The following is a 24,912-nucleotide window of genomic DNA, read 5'->3' on the forward strand; positions in this document are numbered from 1 at the left end:
GTATGGGGTGCCACCCTTGCCATCTCAGACTCTATGGTGCCTGGATGGTGGCGCCACCCCACACCATCGATTTCAAGGTGGGGCGCGAGCATGTTAACGAGGAGGAAGAAGTGTTCAGGTGGGGCCCACATGCATTTCAACCAATAGAATCTTTCTTTTTTAATTTTGTTTAATAAGAGGCTTTATACCATACCATGCAAGTAAAATGAGGACGTTCTAAAGCCCCCTGGCTAACGTGGATCCTAGGTGGCGCTAACGTGTCCTGATAAAGCTCCTAGGGGGCTCCATCCCACACCTTCCAGCCTTAGTGTTTTTAAGTGGTTGTGAGTGGGTGAAAGAGAAAATATATGGAAATATTACTCTTCATCTGTAAATATGTGTAGGAAAGAAATATATGAAGAGTGAAAACCTTATAAATTTTTTAATGTTTTTAGAAATGTTTGTGAATAGAGAAGAGAAAAAAAGTAATAATAAAGGTATAAAAATATTAATTAATTAAAAATGAAGGAGAAAAATAATTATTTTTAATGTAAATATATAGATACGAATAAAGAATTCATTATGAATGTTCATCCGGACCTTTTGGCCATTTTATTCCCTTATATCCCATATATCTATAGCTTTAACCCTAGTCGGACTTGACCTCTTGGTTAATTCACTCATGTTAATTGTTGAAAATTTGATTTATAACCAAATTTAAATTAAATTTTGCTTATACTTTTCAATTAAGTGATTTTGAGATACAACATGAGCGAATTATATCAAATATCGGTATTAGTTAAATGTTAAGCAAAAAATTATGAACATTTTAATCTTATAATTGTTTCTAAATTTGCAAAGTAATATCTATTTACTTACTATAATTATTACATTATACACACACATATATATATCTTAGAATTTATTGGTGTATTAATCTTCATAATCGTATCTTATTAGTGATTTTTTTTTCATTTAATCATTAAATCAACAATAGTATCAAATTAGAATACGAAGTCGTAAGATATATAGATTCTGAGAAAACGTATTTGAAATTTAAGTGCAAAACCCTTTCAACAAAGTCGTTGTAGTATAGTGGTAAGTATTCCCGCCTGTCACGCGGGTGACCCGGGTTCGATCCCCGGCAACGGCGTTTTATTTTTTCTGTGTGAGCGGTGTCAACTTGTTCAGGCTTAACCTTTTACTTTTTTCGAATATTTGACTGGACAGAGGTATCAACATTTTGTATGTTAGTGTCTAGAAATCGAGTGTTTCATTAGAATTACTTCTCTTGAAAAGTTAACTTGTAAAAAAAATTTAAAAGTTTAAAAGCTTTTAAAAACTTCAAACCTAAACTAGCCCTAAAAACTGTGGTTCGAGTTCAGCTAGCGGTGAGGCTCATGGACGGCTTCCTCTCTCTTCCACGTTGGCGTGGCTCGACCACTGCCCCCATGGACCACTCCGTTCTCTCTCCTCCCCCACACACTACAATATCTCTATCCTCGACGCGTTTGCAGCGTCCTTCTCTATCGCTTCCACATCTGCCGTAATGACTGACGACGGGCCAATGGATTGCTCCATTTACCCGGATTGGGCTGATGCCACAAAAGCCCAACACATAAGGCCCACAGATGAATTTACTTCTCCATTAAGGTTTTCCCCATATGGATACGAGCGGGATATAAGAGTTCAGAAGAGAAAAGGAGCATTTAATGTCTGATATAAATGGCATCTTGGCTGGCATGGTACTTCTCCAGCCGTAAACATTAAATGAGGCTATCATCTCACCGCTGGGGGTCAGACACGTGTCTGAGCCCCCCGAAGACTACCAGAAACTGTTGGATCACCTTAACCAATATCCTACATGCAAGATAAGGTTACTTGCTTATATAAGAAGAGGAAAACGGTAACAAGGAGGTATGAGCACATTTAACACACTCTCATTTACTCTCCATTCATTGGTTCCGACCAATATTCTTACACATTAAACACATTCAAGCATTTATTAGATTCACACCTTGGAGGAACTATTCTGGTGATCATACTCATCGGAATAAACTCCTTTCATTCTCCGGCAAGTTTACTTACTCTCACGCCGGAGCTTGGTTACGGATCCCCTCCCTCCTCGGGGTCCCCCGTGGCGAGGCTAACGGTTTATTCTTTTGTAGCAACGAAGACAGAGGCACCTTGACGTCAGCGAAGATCCATCTAACGTCACCGTGATTTGGGTATTCGACATTGGCGCCATCCGTGGGACGCCAGTCTGACCGGTGTTTCCACACTAAACTCCGACGTTAAGGATAGCCCGCTTCACAAGCAGCAGTATGGCAACCCCACCCAACTCACGTACCATCCAGACGGTACAGAATGATCATGATAAGGTCACAGTAGAAGATATAACTCATGAAGAAGGCAACGAGAATCAAGTGGAAAACCCAGAAAGAGCGGAACATATCACTCCAGATTTTGTAGCCATGTACAGAGAAAAGTTAACAAAGTGTCTCGAGGATTTGGAGAGGCAAGAAAAGCTTAACAGCCTTAGGGCTAGACTTTCCTTTGATACACCCTCCAACCAGGAAGGGACAGACCCTCAAAACAGAGGCAGTAGTGGTGACCCACTAGAAACATTCATGACAGCCCTTCGACAGATGTCCTCGGAGGAAAGGGAGGATCTCATCACGGGAAAGAAGCCAAAAGGAAGGGAGAAAGAAAAGGATAATCAAAATGATGATGGCTTGGATCAACCGTACCTACCACGGGACTTAGCCGAAGTCTCAAAATTTACTCGGAGGATTGCAGAAGCACCGATGCCCCCTAAAACAAAGCTGCCTCCAAACTTTGACCGCTATGATGGGACAAGAGACCCTGAAGATCATCTTCATGCCTTCAGGTGAGCGGGGCAACTAGGACGATGGCCCATGCCGGTTTGGTGCCACATGTTTGTACAAACTTTGACGGAGGGAGCCCCACTCTGGTTTGACAGCCTCCCTCCAGGAGGAATTGACAGCTATGAAGAGCTAAGCGAGAAGTTCCTCAGGAACTTTGGTCAGCATTGAAAAGTGGTCAAGAATCCAAACGAAATTCTGCACATAAGGCAGAGGGACAACGAGCGGATAGACCAATACATGGAGAGGTTTGTCAAGGAGAGCATGAAGATCAAGGATGTCCCGGAGGTCATGAAGATCAGCAGTTTCATAAACGGACTAAAGCATGCACAACTATGTGAGAAACTGGGGGAGGAATTCCCCCACTCGTTTGACAACCTCATGGACAGGGTCAGAGCCTTTGTCAGGGGAAAAGACACAGTCAACAAAGCTAAGGAGACGGACGTCACACCCCGAAGGGTCACCCCGGCTGCAAAACCTCTTGACAAAGGTACACCTTATTCCAGAAAACCTGCTTTTGATAGAATGTTGCACGATAGAGCAAGGCCCTCATATTCCCCATATAGGCCTCGGGAGAGAGGCCCGCCTCCTTACTCTGACAATTTCACCCCTCTCACCAAAACCCCGAGCGAAATACTAGCCACTGAGAGGGTGAAGAGCTCCTTCCCAAGGCCACCACCCATAAAACCTGGGCCAAAGGCACAACCAAACGAATATTGTGAGTTTCACAAAGGGTTTGGCCATAAAACTGACGACTGCATGTATCTGAAGAGAGAAATAGAGGCCGCAGTGAAAACGGGAAGGCTGGCCCATTTTGTTAAGGAAATTAAGGAGGGAGGAGGGGATCGCAAAGGGAGAGATGCAAGGAAGCCTAGGAGGGCAGATGTAGACCCGATCAGAAGGAGGAATGAATTTGATAATACCCGAAGTGTAAAGGCCAGAATCCTGGGCTCCCCGGACTGCATGAGAGCTCCCATCCTCATGCCACACTTGGAGGAAAACGAAGTGCAACGACTCCCCCTCAACATCTCAGCCATAATAGCCGGTCACAAGGTATCCCGAATACATGTGGACGGGGGATCCGGAGTTGAAGTAATATATGAACATTGCTTCCTCAGATTTAACAGAGATGTAAGAGATCGGCTTGAAGAAGACTCTATCCCCTTAGTAGAGTTCAACAACAGTATGTCACACCCCTTGGGAAAAATCAGGCTCCCATTCATAGTCGGGGTAGGGGACCGCGTGCGAACTATAAACCTAACTTTCACAGTGGTCCGGGCACCCTTAAATACAACGCAATCTTAGGAAGACCCGGAATTGGGGATTTGCAAGCGCAGGCATCCACCCCACACGGAGCCCTAGTATTCCAGACACCAAAAGGCTTAGCCTGGGTGAAGTCCGCATATGAAGTAATCTCTTCTGTGTCTGATGGGGAGGCACCCGGGAAGCCTCGAAAGGAGGGGGTCGAAGAATGGGTCCTTTGTGACAGGTTCCCAGAGCAGACGATTAAAGTAGGGAGTCACCTGAGTGACAAATGCAAAAGCGCCCTTAAGGAGTTGCTCCTCCTCAACACAGATGTATTCGCATTCCAGCACGGGGACATGACAGGGATCCCCAGGAGCCTGACTGAACACCGACTCAACACATACACCTGGGCAAAGCCAGTTAAACAAAAGAAGCGGAGCATGGGACCCAGTAAAAGGAGGGCCGCCTGTGAGGAGACCAGGAAGTTGCTCAAAGCTGGAATAGTCAGGGAGGTAAAGTACCCATCCTGGGTCGCAAACCCAGTCATGGTTCAAAAGAAAGATGGGGGATGGAGGATGTGTATTGACTTTCAAGATCTAAAAAAAGCATGTCCCAAGGACTGCTATCCCCTCCCAGAAATAGATGTGCAGGTGGACTCTTTGTCTCAATACCCCCTGAAGTGCTTTTTGGATGCCTATAAAGGATACCATCAGATTCAGATGTCAATGGAAGATGAGGAGAAGACCGCCTTCATCACAGACGAAGGGACATTTTGCTATACCAAAATGCCCTTCGGACTCAAGAACGCAGGTGCAACCTATCAAAGGTTCATGAATGCCCTTTTCAGGGAACAACGGGGACGAAACCTGGAGGTATATGTAGATGACATTGTTATCAAGAGCCTGACTGAAGCGGCCATGATAGATGACATAGCCGAGACAATCCGAGCCATGCAAGACGTAAACATGAAATTGAACCCTGGGAAGTGCTGTTTCGGGGTAGAAGAAGGGAAGTTCCTGGGGGTAGTGGTTACCAAAGGCGGAATCAAAGCTAACCCGGAGAAGACCCAGGCTGTGGCCGAAATGAGATCTCCCAAGTCCCTAAAAGACATCCAGCAGCTAAATGGAAGGCTAATTGCATTAAACCGTTTTTTTTTATCAAAAGTGGCTGACAGGACCCTCCCCTTCATGAAGGTGCTGAAGGATTGCCTTCAAACAGACAGATTTAAATGGACCTCTGAAGCGGAAGCTGCCTTCCAAGAAATGAAGGCCTACATCTGTCAACTCCCAACCCTAGCCACCCCAGTACCTGGGGAACATCTGCTCCTATATCTATCAGCCTCGAAAACAACCATAAGTGCGGTCATGATGGTGGAATGGGAGGGAAAGCAGATACCAATATACTTCATCAGTAGAACACATAAAGGCCCTGAGGAACATTACATGCCACTAGAGAAGTTAGCGTTAGCCCTTGTTTTTGCATCCCGAAGACTCAGGAGGTACTTCCAGGGACAAAAGGTCACCTTGATGACAGATCAGCCCCTACAAAAGGTGCTCAAGAGGCCGGAGCTGTCCGGACGATTGGCTAAATGGGCCGTACAACTGGGAGAACATTCACTGGAATTTAAACCCAGGACAGCCATGAAAGGAAAGATACTGGCCGACTTCTTAGCAGAAGTTCCGGAGGACGAAGAAAAAGAACTCCAAAAATGGGAAGCCTTGGAAAGAAAAGAAAAAGAGGAGGAAGATGAGGCTGTATGGAAGATATTCATAGATGGGGCCTCCAGTGAAGAAGGGAGTGGAGCAAGCATTACCCTGATAAGTCCTGAGGGGGTTGAGTTGACCTACGCCATAAGACTAGATTTCGAAAACACCAACAATACCGCAGAATACGAAGCCCTTTTAGCAGGGATGAGGCTGGCAAGGAAAATGAAAGCAAGGCATGTAGAGGCTAGCACCGATTCACAGCTGGTGGTCAAACAGTATCAAGGAGAGTACGAGGCCAAAGATAGTACTATGGCCCGATATGTGGCAAAAGTAAAAGAAATGGCTGAAGTGTTCAAGACTTTCAAGCTAGAATACATCCCCCGCGGAAGAAACAGAAAGTCTGACGCCCTTAGTAAGCTGGCCTCAGTAGCATTCGACCACCTAGCAAGAGAAGTCAAAGTGGAAGTCCTGACCCCCCCTCCCTCTGAGCAGAAGAGGTGGCTGCAGTTGAAAATGCACAAGAAACATGGATGACACCAATTATAAAGTTCCTCAGGGACGGAACCCTACTTGAGGGGGAGTGGGCAGCCAGAAAGGTGAGGGTCAAGGCCCTGCAATATGAGTTGATTGATGGGGAGCTGTATCGAAGATCATACCTGGGCCCGTCCCTGAAATGTGTTGACATGGAAGAGGCTGAGTATGTGATTAGGGAAATACATGAATGGATTTGTGGAATGCATTCGGGGCCAAGGATGGTAGTAGCAAAGGCAATGAATGCGGGGTTCTATTGGCCTCGAATGTACGAAATAACTTCCGAAGAAATCAAGAAATGTGATAACTGTCAGGTACATGCACCTATGACCCACCGACACAAGCATCCAATGATACCCGTCTCAACATCCTGGCCCTTCCAGAAGTGGGCCATTGACATAATAGGGCCATTCTCGGAGGGTCCAGGAGGGGTCAAATATGTGGTAGTCACCATCGATTATTTTACTAAGTGGATAGAAGCAAGACCCTTAGCAAAAATAACCGGGGACCAGATAAGGCGATTTGTACTAGACAACATCATCTGCAGATACGGGGTCCCAAAGGAGCTGGTAAGTGACAACGACGTCCAATTTGCGGGAAGACCCTTCAGACCCTGGTGTGAACAGATGCACATACAGCAGGTGTTTACCTCCATCACCCACGCTCAAAACAATGGATTGGTAGAAAGAGCCAATCAAAGCATCATCAAGGGAATGAAAGGGAGACTCGGGAGGAAGCAAAAAGGATGGCTGGAGGAACTACCATTTGTGTTTTGGGCATATAGGACCACTCCTAAAGATTGCAATGGGGAGACTCCTTTCAGCCTAACTTACGGGACGGAAGCTGTTATCCCGGCTGAAATAGGATCCCCAACTGCCCGAATGAAGCTCAGGGATGAGGAGAACGAGCAGGACCTCCGGATGAACCCGAACCTTTTGGAGGAAAGGAGAGAGGTGGCAGCAATCAAGGAGGCCAAATACAAGAAGCAGCTGGAAAGTTATTACAACGCGAAGATGAAAAAGATCAGCCTTGTCCCAGGGGATTTGGTTCTAAGAGCAAACAAAGCCAGCCTACAAGAAAACACCGGGAAACTAGGCCCTAATTGGGAAGGGCCCTACCAAGTTGTATGGGCAAACGGCAAAGGAAGCTACAAATTGGAAACACTCCAAGGCAAGGAGGTCCCCAGGACATGGAACCTCATGCAACTTAGGAAGTATCACATATGAGGGGTAAACCCCCGGAAAAAACGGCCAAGGAGCCACTTTTGTAATATTTAACTATTAATCTGGGGCTTGCCCCCACGGACAGATCTTTTGTAACAATTTATGCTGGGAAGTTTAATCCCTGAATGTATGAAAAATGGACAACTAGCATGTCCTCTTTTGACAAAATAACAGGTATTATATCTAAGCAGACGTGCCCAGAAACACTATAAAACCTAACTAAATAAATGAGCACACGTGTACAAGGTATATCAAACATGCCAAAAGCCCGGCCGTGGGGCAAAATAGGGTCTAGCTAACCCAAAGAAAGCGGACAAAACAAACCAAAAACATAATATCACATTATAAACTTGTCCGATGATTGGCCTCGAACAGACAATCCTGGTTTACCAAGCAAACCATAAGCACAACACATCTGTGTAAATAAACCACAAAAAGAGATCATCCTTTATTCATTTACAGAACAAATGTACAAGGAAAAGCCTTAATAACTTTGGAAAAAAATAGCTAAAATATAAGGCAACAAAACACGAGTTCAACCAAAAAGACCAAAGCACAACTTCCTGCAAAACGGCCCAAAGGTCCTCAGGAAAGCACCAGCTCGATCCTAGGCAAAGGTTCCTGCAAAACCATAAACACAACAAAAAGCAAGCAAGAGATAGGACAACAGCATACGGTCATAAGTCATACGATCAGGTACTAAGGAGAACCCCTACACAAAGGTTCCCCTTCCAAACACAAAAAGTTTAAAGTATCCTAGGGAAAGTAGTTATTCAGGTTACAACCATATCGAAGAAAGCGAATGTTTAGAAATCACTGGGGGGCACCCCCAGACAAAGACGGTGGATAGGAAGGACCAGCAGAGGAAAACAAGGCTTTCAATTCATCTATCGATATCAAGGGATGCTCCAGGATCTTCTTCAGAATGGCCGGGGTCTTGCTCCCAAATTCCTCATCCAGCTTGGGTAGTTTCTTCTTAGCCTTGGAGTTGTACAACGGAGTCTCCTTCCTACCTAGACCCTGAGCAGAATAAGCATAACCATCCTTCAGCCCAGCCTGGTAGCCAACATCCCGATAGGCCCTATATACCTCTTCCAAGCCACTCTTAAACTCCTCTGACTGAGAAACGGCAGAAAGAAAGGCTCCAAAACCTTTAGTAATTAACCAATGCTTCTCCCTGGCCAACTGCTGGTTATCATCAGAAGTTATCCCATAATCTGCATACATGGTATTCAACTGCTCCTGGGAAACAGAGCCAACTTCCTTCAAATGCTTTAACTCAGCAACCAGCTCCTCCTTCTCCTCCAGCAGCACCGCCATCTCCCTCTCCCAAGCTTGCTTCCTCTGCTCCAACATGGCTCCCGCCCCCCCCCCCCCGGACAGGAAACATTACAAACGATCCAAAAGTCAATTTGAAAGGTATAAAAAAGGGGGAAGGGGGAAGAGGAAGGGCTATATACCTTCTCCTCTTGCAATTTTCTCTCAGCTTCGACCACTTGGCATCTAAGCTCGGCAGCAACAGATTGGGAGGTGTTAAGCTCTGCCTTGAGTCCTTCATTCGCCCTCCTTAAATCATCAATCCGCTGCAGCATACCGATACCCCTGAAAAAGTTCTCACAAAGGGACATGATGTACTGATCCTCAAAAAGATCATCCCTCAAAGTAGAGTTCACGAACTTATAGGATGGAGGAACAGCATGAGTAAGAAAGTCCCTAGCAGCCTCAGGAGTCCCTATCACTGAAGAATGAGATACTTTCCATTTAGGGACATATGTGAGAGGGATAACATCAGCAAACAGAGGAGCCAAAGGGGACCGATGAGCAGGACCTTCAAGGAAAGTGGGTTTACTAGTCCCCGTAGCATGAGACGGTGAAAGTTCAAAAGCTGAGGAAAAACGAGCTATGCCCACCTCTGAAGTCTTATCCTGAACACGGGAAGAGGAGGGACCAGTGGGGATTTCTATGGGATCATGAGAACTCCCCTGCATAACAAGAGGAAGAACATCAAAAACAAAACAAAGGTAGAAAAAAGAGAACGGGAGGAAAAAGAGACTTACCAACAAAGGTGCACTCACAAGACTTGAAGACCTCAGGTGTTTGGACAAGGAACCCTTGATTCCAACAGGGGGAAGATCAAAAACAACCTTCGACGAAGGAGGAAGCTTCTGTCCACTAGCACTCCGGAGCCTTTGCCGGATGTCACGGGGAGCAGGGGTTGGCCTAGGACTTGCGGCTTTCCTCTTACGAACTAAACGAACCTCCAGAGCTTCATCATCACTTTGATCAGAATGCCGAACAGGGGGGAGATCAGGGGAACTCTCCTCCCCATCAGAAAAGGCTCCCTCATCGCCTCCCACAGCGACAGAACCCCCAGCCTGGGTAGACCCCCCGGTAGCCTGTACCTCCACATTCAAGCCAGGATCAACTTCATTACCAACTATAAACTTGACATCCTTGGAATCGCCTTGAAGAAACCTCCACAAAGTTAATTCTGCACAAGAAAAGCACTAAAGATGACTGCACACACACCAAAGGCACAAAAGAAAACAACAGCAACCCAGAGTAAAAGATACCTTTTTTACCAAAGAAGGCCTTGGGACGAACTAGGTAAGAAGGGCTCAGCCCTCCCATGGCAAGGATTCCCTCGGAAAAAGTAAAGGCCTTTGTTGGGTTCTCATACATTCGCTTCCACTGAACGGTCTCAATAGCAGACAGAGTAGGAACAGCATCCTCAATAACGGCCTCAGCATCCCTCGGCAGTGGAGACTCCGGTATCATGGCAGCAGAAACAAAAATAAACTGTTACGCCCTAATTCGTATTTGTCAAAAGTCGCAGCGGAAACACGTATCATAAAATTTCTTTCACTATAAATACCTCAACTTATTTAAGATTTAACTTTAACACCGTTCTTTCTCATAAATCCGACATCCTCTTATTTACTAGTTAAAAACATAGCTTATGTTTACTACATTATGTACATCAACGTTTCCGTACAATCTCTCTAGTGACTCGATCTTCAATCTCCAATCCTTGGATATCCTCATGACTGGTACTACCTGCGCTCACCACATAAAATTTCACATCATTAGTACGCGTTATAAACATACAAGGTTTGTTCACGTTTACTTCTCGTTTCGTTAACTCTTGACATCCCAGCTTTCCCATCCTGATCATATGATCCGTAGTGAGACTTCTTTGGTATTCCTGCGTTACACTTCATTCACCAAACACGCAACTATTACCGTTAGTACTCAATTTCATTAGATGCATGCGTACATACCTTTCATACAAACTGATACATACCTTTACGGTCACAAATAGCAACTGTCCTACATACGTACCTGCATACATACGTACGTACCTACGTACGTGCATACCTAATTACATCCATTCCTACCTACATACATACATACCTACATTCATACATACATACATACATACATACATACATACATACATACATACATACATACATACATACATACATACATACATACATACATACATACATACATACATACATACATACATACATACATACATACATACATACATACATACATACATACATACATACATACATACATACATACATACATACATACATACATACATACATACATACATACATACATACATACATACATGCATACATATATACATACATACATACATACTTATTACGTGCCTTCACACAAACCTACATACGTGCATACCTTCGTGTATGGATCCCCTCGTGAGCCCATATTCATCTAAACGCATACATACGTTCTACCTACCTACACACCAACATACATACATTTAAACGCAAAAGACATTCATACGTATATACCTTTCTTACATCTTTACATCCACGCATATGCTTATACCTATCTTTATGCATACGTACATGCACCTCTACATACATACATACCCTTCCTATATCGTTACGTACATGCATACACTCGTACATATCTTTATACATGCATACATACACATCTACATACGTACATACTTTAACAAACACGTACTAGATCACGCGTACCTCTTACATAATCATACATCATTAACATGGGTCTTAGACTTAGCTTTATAGCCCATAAACATCTAAGGAACCATCAAAATCATGTTTGGAAAGTCCACCGTAGTCCACGGATATCAAACCGAAGCCCACGGTACATAATATAACTTAAATAACAAGATTTCAGCTTTTGGGACTTGGGAAGGCCGTCGCCGACGCCCCTAGGGCCGTCGGCGACGGGCCTTGCATTTACCCGTAGCCCAAAAACCCGTAGACAGGTAATTAACCCGTCAGCACAAAAACTGGTTTTCTAGAGCCCGTCGGCGACGCCCCCATGCCCGTCGGCGACGCCCTCTAGATTTTGCATTTTTCTGCAGCTCCGTTTCGTCGTCCGTACGCACTAAAACGCGCATAACTTTTGAACCGTTTACCCGTTTAACCTCCCGTTTCTTCCTACATGCTTGTAAATTCATATTCTATCATATGAACTTAAAATCCCACATCCGGATTAAGGAAATTCTTATCTTACGCTCTATTGACTTATTGTCATTTCCTAATTATTTGACCCGTTATGGGTGTTTGCGCATTAATTGATCTAAGACTAGCAAAACCATACTTCCCGCTTCCATACTTGTCCAAAACATTACACTAATCGTATAACTTGTTTCTAAACCACTTATTAAAATCGTTTGCCCAAAATACCCATCAAGGGCATTTTGGTCAACTTAATCCCATCCTTTACGACATAAGACTACGACACATATTTGACCTCAACCATCATGTTTAATTAATCAAAACGCCATATCACCTAACCGAACATAAGAAGTGATTACAGAATCACTTACCTTATACGTCCGTGCTCGTATCCGATTCCTCGCCTTTTCTTGACCCGTTATCCTTTCATGCTTGAGTCCGTCACGACGTGATTCCTATACTTTCATTTCATCGAAACCACGCTCATATTAGCATACTCATTTGTACATGTAACAATCATATCATCCGCATAATTCATACTTAACTTTCCATAGTCATTACTATCAAACATTAAAACATCTAATCAACTTCATATCCTTTCCAACACACATAATTCATCGGGTAATCCAAATTAACACATATTTACCTATTCTTACCAACAACGATTTTCGCTAACATGCATACGACATAATTTGTCAACCACGATATTTAATATCTTCGAAATCCAAATTCATTATCACACATAACACATAATTAATGCCCACATACTCATATCTTCATAACGCTACATTTGACAACCATGTCTTATAAAAATCAAATTAGCATAATCCTAGCATCATCCTTGGTTAGTGGGGTTATATGCTATGTATATTTAGTACATGTTCACTTTTAACCGTAATTAAGGGACTAGTAGACCACATAGCAACCTCACCCGTTCAAACACAATGTACAAGCTCCTAATGCATAAATTTGACCAACATATACCTTCAACCCGAATTCATGTACGAATTCCATCTAAGGCACATTTTTCAAGTTAGTAAACTACTACTTTCATCACAATCGCTTTTTATACATATAAACTTACAACTTGTATACAATTTCACTTTCTAACTTCATCTAGCAATTTCATCGAACACTTGGCGTGCGCACTAACATTTAAGCACATTGTACAAGCAATTTAAGCATATTCTCCCCACATTCACCTCATGAATCCTTTTATTCAAACAAGATCACATTTTCAACTTCATCATATTACTATCAAAACCTAATACGTAACACATGCATCAACATAATCAAAATAATCCATATACACATGCTCATCATAATCATTATCATACTCATAAACATGGGTTTCATTCTAAATCACTAGATAACTAAAATTTAACCAAGATTCAGCTTAAACATGATAACATTAGCAAGATTTCATCCTGATTTAGATCAAACCCACGAATTTAACAAAACCCACTCCTTGGTTGTTCATCAAAACTGAAAATTAAGACTTACCTTGGCTAGAACTTGCTTAGATAATCACTATTTCGACTCATGCAAGTTCGAATTCAGCCCAATTCGCATCCAATTTCGTTGATTAGGGTTCATGAGGGGTTTCCCCCTTTCTTTCTCTTCTCTGATCGAACACACACACGCCCAGGTGTGTGTGTTTGGGGGTTTTTATTTTTGTTTTATATTTAGACTTTCCCTTTATTCAAAAACCACCCCTCATGTTTGTTACTTGCTCATTATTTAACTCAATTTCATAACCTATTTGTTTTAACCAAGTTTTTAACTAGGTTTAATAACCTAGTTATTCCATTCCTTTCTTTTAAACGTGATAACATACTAATAGCTAACGAACTCGAGTTTTTGGGGTGTTACAAGTCTACCCCCCTTAAATGAGGTTTCGTCCCCGAAACCTTTCTCATTCAAACTAGACCAATTATACTCTTACCCCTTTCAGGTTGTTCATTCACTATACTTACTACAACCTAAGCGCATTCGGGACCTTGGCAAAGGTTTTATTCATGCATGAACGTAATTGTACACATCGTTCATATGCCCTCATATTAAGTAAGTTACTTTCATAATTATACTTATGTCCGACTCTTCTCCAGAGCTCTTATTAGTGTCTTTTACTTTATAATACTAGCCCTTAACAAATAGCATTACTACGTTTCTTTCATCGAATTTATTCCAATTGTTTATAATTATAAATTGTACAAATCTAAGTACGCGGCTTGTTTCTAACTCCCTATTTAAGCATATCACATTCATATATTTGCTAATCAAAATAAATCGATTTACTTTATACTACTCATTCATCATGTGCCATCTTTCATTTTGTTCAAATGAACATGGCCAACAAGCCGAGCATCATTGTTAGCATTTCTTAACGATACTTCCTTTCTCACTTCCATTTATACATACACCTATCATGTTTGACTTCTTCTTAACAAATCTATACTTCCCATGCCATACTTCCACGTAACCTTCTCATTTCCTTGACCGACTAGTAATAGTTCATCGTCCCTATATATTCAAACCTATATTAATGCTTACTTATAAAGGCATTCATTACATCCTTTTATGTTTTAAATCCGTCCCACGGATTTAAACGTAACATCCATACCCTTCATTCCTTCTATGTTTGAATCCATCTAGCGGTTTCAAACATGTCATTCTTACCTTTTCTTTCTTGCATGTGTTTAACAAAAACTTAAAGTTTTACCTACCTTCAGCAACAAGGTTTTAAGGTTAGTCATCTTAGTTGTCGAATCATAATTACTTCATTTTAGTTCTATTCATATAGGAGCTTTCTTCTTTCTTACACATTCAACTACCCAAGTAAATGGGGTTCGGCATAAACGCTCTCAATGAGAGTTAAGCATACACATTCGACTACCCAAATAATTGGGTTTCGGCATAAACACTCTCAACGAGAGTTAAGCATAGATATTCCACTACCCAAATAACTGGGTTTGGCATAAGCACTCTCAACGTGAGTTAAGCATACACATTCCACTACCCAAATAACTGGGTTTGGCATAAACACTCTCAACGAGAGTTAAGCATACACATTCCACTACCCAAATAACTGGGTTTGGCATAAACACTCTCAACGAGAGTTAAGCATACACATTCCACTACCCTAATAACTGGGTTTGGCATAAACACTCTCAACGAGAGTTAAGCATACACATTCCACTACCCAAATAACTGGGTTTGGCATAAACACTCTCAACGAGAGTTAAGCATACACATTCCACTACCCAAATAACTGGGTCTTTCGCTTTTAATCATAACTTCTTCTTTCAATCCGTATAACGGATTAAGCTTCTAGCATTCATTAGAGCATTCAAAATCACCCGTTTAAAAACGGATGGTAGCTTATTCTTATTCGACTTGTTCGCTAGAACCGGTCGACTCGCATAACTTTTCATAACCTTCGTTAGCATAACCAAATCCGCAATGGATTTGCTTTTTCGCATTCGCTACAACATAGCGCCCACCTGCTACCCAGTTCTACCGGACATACCTGCAATAATTGCCACGGTCTCACGAACGTCATATGCTTCTTGCGTACTGGCCAGGTGCGCAATTCACACACTAATTTCGTGCCTTCGTGTAATCATCGCCTTATGCCCGAGAAATGGGTTTCAGTTTCGTGCATATTTCTAAAACTTCCCCAAGACCACATCATTGTCTTTCATTTAATAATTACCCTCCCAAGGAGACCCCTTCCTTTTTCTTTTGACATCGGTACTCATACATGTTAGTAGTGTGTACCTGGGGTTAATTTGCCTATTTGCACCTTTGCCCGCCTTAGCGTTCATCCTATTCTGCATTCACGGATCATCCTCTTCAAACTCTTAAGCTTACCTTGCACATAACATACTATTAGTTTCCTTCAAATACATAATCTAATACATACTTACATTTGCTTTTGCATTTAGGCCTCGATCGAGTCTTGGATTGTACGGGTTCTTGATTACGAGAGCACACCGGTTTGAGTTCAAGCATTTACTTTCTATTACTTGATTCTCTCAAACCAGGGCTCTGATACCAACTTGTTACGCCCTAATTCGTATTTGTCAAAAGTCGCAGCGGAAACACGTATCATAAAATTTCTTTCACTATAAATACCTCAACTTATTTAAGATTTAACTTTAACACAGTTCTTTCTCATAAATCCGTCATCCTCTTATTTACTAGTTAAAAACATAGCTTATGTTTACTACATTATGTACATCAACGTTTCCGTACAATCTCTCTAGTGACTCGATCTTCGATCTCCAATCCTTGGATATCCTCATGACTGGTACTACCTGCGCTCACCACATAAAATTTCACATCATTAGTACGCGTTATAAACATACAAGGTTTGTTCACGTTTACTTCTCGTTTCGTTAACTCTTGACATCCCAGCTTTCCCATCCTGATCATATGATCCGTAGTGAGACTTCTTTGGTATTCCTGCGTTACACTTCATTCACCAAGCACGCAACTATTACCGTTAGTACTCAATTTCATTAGATGCATGCGTACATACCTTTCATACAAACTGATACATACCTTTACGGTCACAAATAGCAACTGTCCTACATACGTACCTGCATACATACGTACGTACCTACGTACGTGCATACCTAATTACATCCATTCCTACCTACATACACATCTACATACGTACATACTTTAACAAACACGTACTAGATCACGCGTACCTCTTACATAATCATACATCATTAACATGGGTCTTAGACTTAGCTTTATAGCCCATAAACATCTAAGGAACCATCAAAATCATGTTTGGAAAGTCCACCGTAGTCCACGGATATCAAACCGAAGCCCACGGTACATAAATTAAATTAAATAACAAGATTTCAGCTTTTGGGACTTGGGAAGGCCGTCGCCGACGCCCCTAGGGCCGTCGGCGACGGGCCTTGCATTTACCCGTAGCCCAAAAACCCGTAGACAGGTAATTAACCCGTCAGCACAAAAACTGGTTTTCTAGAGCCCGTCGGCGACGCCCCCATGCCCGTCGGCGACGCCCTCTAGATTTTGCATTTTTCTGCAGCTCCGTTTCGTCGTCCGTACGCACTAAAACGCGCATAACTTTTGAACCGTTTACCCGTTTAACCTCCCGTTTCTTCCTACATGCTTGTAAATTCATATTCTATCATATGAACTTAAAATCCCACATCCGGATTAAGGAAATTCTTATCTTACGCTCTATTGACTTATTGTCATTTCCTAATTATTTGACCCGTTATGGGTGTTTGCGCATTAATTGATCTAAGACTAGCAAAACCATACTTCCCGCTTCCATACTTGTCCAAAACATTACACTAATCGTATAACTTGTTTCTAAACCACTTATTAAAATCGTTTGCCCAAAATACCCATCAAGGGCATTTTGGTCAACTTAATCCCATCCTTTACGACATAAGACTACGACACATATTTGACCTCAACCATCATGTTTAATTAATCAAAACGCCATATCACCTAACCGAACATAAGAAGTGATTACAGAATCACTTACCTTATACGTCCGTGCTCGTATCCGATTCCTCGCCTTTTCTTGACCCGTTATCCTTTCATGCTTGAGTCCGTCACGACGTGATTCCTATACTTTCATTTCATCGAAACCACGCTCATATTAGCATACTCATTTGTACATGTAACAATCATATCATCCGCATAATTCATACTTAACTTTCCATAGTCATTACTATCAAACATTAAAACATCTAATCAACTTCATATCCTTTCCAACACACATAATTCATCGGGTAATCCAAATTAACACATATTTACCTATTCTTACCAACAACGATTTTCGCTAACATGCATACGACATAATTTGTCAACCACGATATTTAATATCTTCGAAATCCAAATTCATTATCACACATAACACATAATTAATGCCCACATACTCATATCTTCATAACGCTACATTTGACAACCATGTCTTATAAAAATCAAATTAGCATAATCCTAGCATCATCCTTGGTTAGTGGGGTTATATGCTATGTATATTTAGTACATGTTCACTTTTAACCGTAATTAAGGGACTAGTAGACCACATAGCAACCTCACCCGTTCAAACACAATGTACAAGCTCCTAATGCATAAATTTGACCAACATATACCTTCAACCCGAATTCATGTACGAATTCCATCTAAGGCACATTTTTCAAGTTAGTAAACTACTACTTTCATCACAATCGCTTTTTATACATATAAACTTACAACTTGTATACAATTTCACTTTCTAACTTCATCTAGCAATTTCATCGAACACTTGGCGTGCGCACTAACATTTAAGCACATTGTACAAGCAATTTAAGCATATTCTCCCCACATTCACCTCATGAATCCTTTTATTCAAACAAGATCACATTTTCAACTTCATCATATTACTATCAAAACCTAATACGTAACACATGCATCAACATAATCAAAATAATCCATATACACATGCTCATCATAATCATTATCATACTCATAAACATGGGTTTCATTCTAAATCACTAGATAACTAAAATTTAACCAAGATTCAGCTTAAACATGATAACATTAGCAAGATTTCATCCTGATTTAGATCAAACCCACGAATTTAACAAAACCCACTCCTTGGTTGTTCATCAAAACTGAAAATTAAGACTTACCTTGGCTAGAACTTGCTTAGATAATCACTATTTCGACTCATGCAAGTTCGAATTCAGCCCAATTCGCATCCAATTTCGTTGATTAGGGTTCATGAGGGGTTTCCCCCTTTCTTTCTCTTCTCTGATCGAACACACACACGCCCAGGTGTGTGTGTTTGGGGGTTTTTATTTTTGTTTTATATTTAGACTTTCCCTTTATTCAAAAACCACCCCTCATGTTTGTTACTTGCTCATTATTTAACTCAATTTCATAACCTATTTGTTTTAACCAAGTTTTTAACTAGGTTTAATAACCTAGTTATTCCATTCCTTTCTTTTAAACGTGATAACATACTAATAGCTAACGAACTCGAGTTTTTGGGGTGTTACATAAACCGACTCTTCCAATCCTTCGGGTAAGTAGAAGTTGGCATAAAAGAGTAACAGGGTTTTGACACGTTGTTCTGTCGCTTAGCAAAAGTAAACCAATCCCCGTCGGAGATTAGTTTATAGAACATGCAGAACAAAGGGATAGAGGGCTCGCCGGAAATGGCTGCACAAGACAACTCAAATTGTACCACTCTCATAAAACCTAAGGGATGTAACTGAGAGAAGTGAACCCCAAAGTGGCGAAGCAAAGCAACCTTGAAAGGTGAAAGAGGATACCGGACTCCACAAGAGGAAAATGCCAGTGTATAAAGAGGAATTCTGTCCGGCGTACATTCAGCCGATTCATTAGGGCCCGGCAAGGAGGGAGAAAACTGCTTGGGAATGTTGTATGTCTCGACAAAGGACTTCAAATCCTTCGCCGTCAAGACCGATCTGATTGCAGAGCGACCGGAGCGACTCATGGCAAGTAAAGAAAATGATGATCGGAGAAATGTTAAGAAAAAACAGAGGATAACAATGGAAGTAGAACAAGAAATCAAGAGGGCCAAAGGGGTGTTTAAAGAGATAATTGATGGTGGAAATAACCGTCACATCACCGTCCTTTCGAAATTTAAAAGGGGGCACGTGTATTGATAGGATTAAACCTCGCCATTAATATCCGGCAGTCTAGTAGAGGGTGAATAATAACCGCTTAGGGCACGGGCCCACATGTTCTAGCCAAAGGATTACCTTTTGAAAAACAAGTATAGCTCAGCCCCGGATCATGAGCCTTGGGACTCAGAGCCAGGGACTAAAGATGACTTGACGACGGGCCAATGGATTGCTCCATTTACCCGGTTTGGGCTGATGCCACAAAAGCCCAACACATAAAGCCCACAGATGAATTTACTTCTCCATTAAGGTTTTCCCCATATAGATACGAGCGGGAAAAAAGAGTTCAGAAGAGAAAAGGAGCATTTAATGTCTGATATAAATGGCATCTTGGCTGGCATGGTACTTCTCCAGCCGTAAACATTAAATGAGGCTATCATCTCACCGCTGGGGGTCAGACACGTGTCTGAGCCCCCCGAAGACTACCAGAAACCGTTGGATCACCTTAACCAATATCCCACATGCAAGATAAGGTTACTTGCTTATATAAGAAGAGGAAAACGGTAACAAGGAGGTATGAGCACATTTAACACACTCTCATTTACTCTCCCTTCATTGGTTCCGACCAATATTCTTACACATTAAACACATTCAAGCATTTATTACATTCACACCTTGGAGGAACTATTCCGGTGATCATACTCATCGGAATAAACTCCTTTCATTCTCCGGCAAGTTTACTTACTCTCACGCCGGAGCTTGGTCACGGACCCCCCCCCCCCCCCGGGGTCCCCCGTGGCGAGGCTAACAGTTTATATTTTTGTAGCAACAAAGACAGAGGCACCTTGACGTCAGCGAAGATCCATCTAACGTCACCGGGATTTGGGTATTCGACAATGACAAATCTCTATCGCTTCCACATCTGCCGTAATGACAAATCCACATGTACATACAAAAGTACATAACTTTAGTTCTACGGAAGCTACCATGTTGTCAAACATAATCCACATGTGCATGATCTTTGGTTAACCTATACAATGGGTCATTTTTTTAAGGGCATACAATGGGTAGTTAAATGGTTATGATCAAACTAGCATTAAACTAATAAAAATTAGAAATTTAATTTTATAGCTTCTTAAAACCCAAATGTTAATGTTTTCTCTCTGCAAGCTGCTACATCGATTTCTTAGGCACCACACCAAAAGTTGTTCTTCCAGGATGCTATCATTATGAATTGTGTGTATGAAAGATTAAAAACTTAAAGGGGTTCAAAGGATACATGCAACAAGAAATTTGAATCCATGTAGGTCGTATTTAATTCTCCTGTTACAATATATTTAAAAGTGTAAGGTTCAAAAATACCACTTTTACAACATCGGTGACTCGCTACAAGGAGAAGAATATAGGGGTTCTCCTTATAACCACCCTCTGACGTGAGAATAAGTAATCGTTTGGGAATAAGTGTATGCATAGAGTGAGAGAGTGAGAGAGTAAGAGAATCGATCCCTAAACCTGGAGGTTGAGCGTTCTATTTATAGCCGGAGAATTGTAAAGGAGAAGGACTGCAAGCTGGTTGTTTGCCAGCTGTCCGACCAGGAGAAATATCCATTCTGTCCCCTTTTGACATAACCAGACTTGGTCCTGTACTGAAGGTGACGTGGCGCATGGATATTCGCTCAAGCTCAACATCCTTTTGTACTTGCTGTCAGTTTGTCCCATGAAGATCTTGTGGCAGGTGCTGACGCCTTATAATTGGTGTCACCTGTCGTCCTTACCTGTCAGCTAGGAGCATCTTTTTATCGCCAGGTGTTTCCTTCTAGAACCTTCTAGATCTCTTCGTATGGCGAGATCGTATATCTGGAGCGGTGTGGTCCCGTTAAACGCGTCTGCGCATGATTTGGGGCCATACCTCTTCAGGTCTCCCAGTCTAGTGTGGCTTCTAGATGAGTTTATCAGCTGAGAGCGACTCTGGATTTATAAAGTATTCTTGTATTTAAGGGTTTCATGCTCACGTGATTTGGGTCGGCATGTGTGAATAGCATACAGAGTTGAGCCAAATCGGCGCATGGAATTTGGCGTACTGGAGTGTGCCGAATCAGTGCATGGGTTTTGGTGTACAATAGTGAGCCAAATCAGCGTACAGAAGTGAGCCAAAACGACGCATGAATTTGGTGTACAGAAGTGAGCCAAAACGGTGTATGGGATTTGGCGTACGGAAGTGAGACGACATAGCGTATGGGATTTGGCATACAGAAGTGAGCCTAAACGGCGTATGGAGTTTGGCGAACGAAAGTGAGCCAAAACGGCGTATGGAGTTTGGCGTACGGAAGTGAGCCAAACCAGCGCATGGATTTTGGCGTATAGAAGTGAGCCAAAACGGCATATGGAATTTGGTGTACGAAAGTGAGCCAAATGATTTTAGCGTACAGAAGTGAGCGAAAACGGTATGGAATTTGGTTGAGGTTTCTTTAAGGAGAAGTTTTCTTTCTAAGGGTGCAAGTTGTTGGTTGGTATGATTGATGTCTGACATTTGTCACTGTAGATTTACTAGTTAAGGTGACTGTCGCATCAGGGAGTGGAGCAGTCACTTTTTGCAGGAGTTCGTCAGGATGACAGGTGCTTTTTACGGCGGTGTCAGGCGCGTGGTGGCCACGCGCCTTCATAAGACGTAGTTTAAGTTTCTCCCACCTGACGTGTCGCCTTCTTATTGGTTAGGGTTCCCCACTTGTCGGTACGGTTTCCCATCACATTAAATGTTATGGGTATAAATATCCGGAGCTCCACTATATCAAACCCTATCTTTCTCACTTGCCTTGGTAATTTTTTCTTCTCCCTTCTTCATTCTTCCTTTTTTCATCTCATAATTTTTACTTGCAGTTCTTTGTTTCTTGTAAATCATGTCGACTTCATCTAGACCGGAGGGCTCTTGGAAGGGGAAGAAGTCCAAATCTAAAGATCCTTTGAGGGCAGATCAAGCCGTTATCAATTGGAGAGAAGATGAGTTCCAACAAATCTGCCAGAATTTCCAATTTCTGGTGAACTGGGGTGCACAGTATCCTACTCCGGGAAGTACTGCACTCGACGCTCCTCCTGGCTATATCACTTTGTATGGTGCCTTCTTCAGGAAGGATAACTTCCGTTTGCCGATCACCAAGTTTTTCGGAGAAGTTCTTACTCGCTATGGACTGCATGTATCTCATATTAGTCCTGTCGGCATGCCCTGGGTTACTCACTTTGAGTTTATATGCCAGGCACAACTTTGATTCTGTCAGTTAACATGTTTAATGTTTTTTACTATGTCTCTTGCACTGGTGGCTTTTATTCTTTCAACTCGCGTACCGCCAATGTTTCGCCTTGCAGCAAAGACCCACCCAAGAGCTTGCATGATTGGAAGCACAAATTCTTTTATATCCGTCGTGGGGTAATACCCATTGATATGAACTATCGTCGTCCTGATGAGGGCATTCCAAAATTGCCAGTGGTGGCATACGTAGATGAGCAATGGTACAAGACCTTGATTGCTCGCCCTACCCCTATGCTTCAACTGGAAGAGGCTGCCTTGGTGGCGGCTGGTATGATTATGTTATGGGTGTCCACAAACCCAATGGGGGCCCCTGTCTGTGGGTACACCGAATAAAGGTAGAATCTTGCTGTATGTTTTTTTGCACTTGTATGATTGTGTATTGGGTTACTTATCAGAAACTATTTTGCAGCTTATGGACTAATGATCGCCTTGAAACTGAAGGTTGGTGGTATGATGGTTACGAGGGTACTTCCTGAGGGAGAGCTCTCGTGGTTGGAGCAAATAAAAGATTACTTTCATCACCCTATGGAGGAGAGCTTGGGTGCACATGTTACTACTCCCACATGTGCGCATTCCGTTGTTTCTGCGAAGCTTGAGGCGGTGAAGTCTCTTGCTTGGAGGGAGACTATTCTCCTCTCGAGCGAGGAGTCCACCGCTTCTTTTGATGCTTTCATTCATCAGTCTCGCTCAACTAGTACAGGTGTGAATGTAGAGTCCACAGGTGGCTCTGAAGCTGCTGCTCATGCGGAGCCTGTAACTACGAACCCTGGGTTTGTTGCTGATGAACTGATATAGAAGGAACCAGGAGTGCACACTCGATCGGGTGCGCATACCGGTAAAAACTCTTCTCATATTCGGTACTTGGATTATGTTATTGTGTCTGACACCTTGTCTGGACTGGACGTAGGCGTTAGGTCGCCTCCTGAGGATGTTGAGGAGGATTAAGCCACCATTACCCAAATTTTGGAGAGGAACAGAAGAATTCTAACCGATGCTAAGCGCAAGCTAGATACTGAAGTTGTTCTGAATGTTTCTGAAAGAAGAGAAAATTGATGGGATAACCCAAGGGTCGGCGCCATCTGAGAGTGAGGTGGATTTGAGTGTTTTCAAGAAAAAGACTAGCAATATTCTTGAAGAAATGTTTGCTGAGTACGTTGGGCGGAAAGGTATTATTTCTCTCCTTATAATGTTTAATCTTGTATCCCTCCTCCATTTTTTTGTGTTCATGTGGCTATAATCATGAGTTATTGTCTGTAGGGTCGACGGAGGTGTTTGGTCCGAGATCTCGGCGGTCAACTACTCGCCCGTCTAAATCTAATATTCCTGACATTTCATCTATCCCTGGTCCTGAGTTACCTCCTGCTGCGAGGTTTGATGATTCTCCTGTTAGGGACTCTGTCCGTCCCAAAGCTGTTAAGGGGAAGGGCCCGGAAGGGATTGTAGAATTTGTTGTTGTTGAGAAGGTAAAAGCATCCACTCTCCCAGGAGTGGTTATCCGAGAAAGAGTAGAATGTATTGAAACGGATGTGGAATCCAATGAAGCCACTCCCCCAGTCACCAAATATACATGTCACGTGCCATCTGGTGCTGAAGAGCATAGTCACTCTAAGGGGCGAGTTGGGAGTGATTCTGGCAGGAGGGAAGCAGGTGGGTCACGGACGAATCATAATCCTGCTTGTGATAACTTACCTACGCCCCTCGCTGGTCTCTTATGAAGGGGCCCCGAATGGATAGTTTGGATAACTGTCATGAGTTTTACTCCATGTCTCTTCCCTCTGTTGAATGTTTATATCAGAAAAATAGGGACCGCTTCAGATTGCTGGATGACCATGTTCGTCCTGGGGTAAATTACTTCGCGACTACCCAGGAGATAGTACGTGAACGGAGGTCAATGGGTGAACAAGTCATGGAGTTTGAAGCTAAGAAGAGGGAA

General features: G+C 42.5%; 1 long non-coding RNA gene and 1 other non-coding gene across 2 annotated transcripts; one reads left to right on the top strand and one right to left on the bottom strand.

Moving 5' to 3' along the window:
• The first annotated feature begins 1,060 nt into the window (after positions 1 to 1,060).
• On the top strand, positions 1,061 to 1,132 carry TRNAD-GUC. The gene has a single exon. It is a non-coding gene; the product is annotated as a tRNA-Asp (tRNA).
• A 15,023-nt stretch (positions 1,133 to 16,155) lies between these two features.
• On the bottom strand, positions 16,156 to 17,691 carry LOC118489012. Its single transcript, XR_004885783.1, has 2 exons — positions 17,584 to 17,691; positions 16,156 to 16,363 (listed from the first exon to the last, which is right to left on the bottom strand). It is a non-coding gene; the product is annotated as an uncharacterized LOC118489012 (long non-coding RNA).
• Between the last annotated feature and the right edge of the window lie 7,221 nt (positions 17,692 to 24,912).

Source organism: Helianthus annuus, chromosome 2 (genome assembly GCF_002127325.2).
Source record: "Helianthus annuus cultivar XRQ/B chromosome 2, HanXRQr2.0-SUNRISE, whole genome shotgun sequence".
Lineage (NCBI taxonomy): Eukaryota > Viridiplantae > Streptophyta > Magnoliopsida > Asterales > Asteraceae > Helianthus > Helianthus annuus.